Source organism: Eurytemora carolleeae, unplaced genomic scaffold, assembly GCF_000591075.1.
Source record: "Eurytemora carolleeae unplaced genomic scaffold, Eaff_2.0 scaffold503, whole genome shotgun sequence".
Classification (NCBI taxonomy): Eukaryota; Metazoa; Arthropoda; class Copepoda; order Calanoida; family Temoridae; genus Eurytemora; species Eurytemora carolleeae.
The window spans coordinates 53,891-55,641 of NW_019396393.1; positions in this window are offsets into that span (position 1 = coordinate 53,891).

Sequence of the window (1,751 nt, forward strand, 5' to 3'; positions counted from 1 at the left end):
TTCCCCCCCCCCCCAGACCTTTACAAAATAATATACTGCCCCCCCCTACCAAAAGTCCTAGTTGCGCCCCTGAGGAGAGTAATGGAGTTTAAGGGGTTTCAAACTTTCGACCCATCTTTCTCCCTTTTTGTCCTTTTAAATAGTTGACCTAAACTCATGCAATTTGAGTTTAGGCATTTATATCAAGTGTAAAATACGAAAAATCATACCGGACGTGAGCATGGGGACGTATTCACAGAGGCGTAAATAGGGGGGGGGGCGGCCGGGCGCGCGCCCTCCCCTAGCACCTGAGAGGGGGGGCGCGCCCTGCCCCTACCCCCTGCAGAATGAAAAGAAGGAAAGAATGGCGAAAATCAGTATCACAGGAATAAGAAAACCAATAGAGTTATTGTAGAAATTTTATATACTAGATTAGTTTAAAAAAAAATATTTTTATCTTTCTCAATTCTCAAGGCTAAAGGCTATTGTAAACATTTAATATAAAAAATCTGAACTGTATTTTATTTGTGTTGAGTTTATAGAGTACTCGTAGATATCAAACTTTGAATTCTTTTGGTAAAATATTCCAAGTTTGAAATATCAAATGTTTACACCACTCAGAGCAAAGATTTAGGGATTAGAATATTTGAGTTTGTGGCAAAAACTCAATTCCAAATCTAGAGGAAATTCTGAACCTGGCAAATTTCGAACTGATTATCATATTTGATAACTAACAAGATTTATCTTCTTTGACTGAAGTTCTATAAAATCGAAAATGAATTTAGATTATGAATGTTGGTTGGATCAATCATTAATTCAATAACTTCAAGAGAAAAAAGGTAACATTATCTGTCCTTTTTCAATGTAGATGATTGAATTTATTGTTTACCTATGTATTTTTATGATTATTTCTTGCAATTTAATATCTGTAATTAAACCAACCAGGTACTTAAAAAATACTCTTTTGCGATTCTCACACATATTCAATGATTATGAATTGACTCATATCATTCATTTTACAGCTGTTGGAAGTATTGTATAAATTTTGTAAAAACACCAGAACAAAAAATCGATTTGAATTGAACACAGCCAAATCTGCATGCAACAACTTAAAATTTCCGCTTTTTTGACTTCAAACCCTTAAAAAAGCACTTTTCTTTTTGAAAAATTTTCGAAAAGGGGGTCCTAGTTGCGCCTCTGCGTATTCAGGAATTTGTCTATCTAAGTAGGGCTTAATTTTTTTGTCAAGCTTGGGCGGCTTAGCTGACGTTGGAGCTCAAAAAAAATTATAGAATTCATTCATATTTTTAGAGAGGGGGGGTGCTGAGCTCCAATAGCCCCCCCCCCCCTCCCTGTATAGTGTATCGTTCCCATGAGGGTGATCTTCAATTATTTTATCAGAACGCCGCGCTGTAAAAATGGTTAATATGTTTTTATAAAATATGAAAATGTAATAATCAAATTCAAAAACTAGTTTTTAAACCATAGAAAAAAGATTAAAGAAAAAGATGGCAAAATATTCTATATAAATTGAATTGACTTTTTACAAATAATGTTTTTTTTTTCACTTACTAAAATTTTATTAAATATTGTGTAATGCAGTTTATGGTTGTATACTGTATATGGTCATGTATACTGTATTGTATCTGTACGTATAGATGACAGATGTCAGGGGCGGATATAAGGATTCTGTAGGGGGGGGTAAATATTTTTAATTTGGCGCGCGAAGCGCGCCGAATTTTTTTTTTCCCCCCCCTAGAAATTTTTTATCA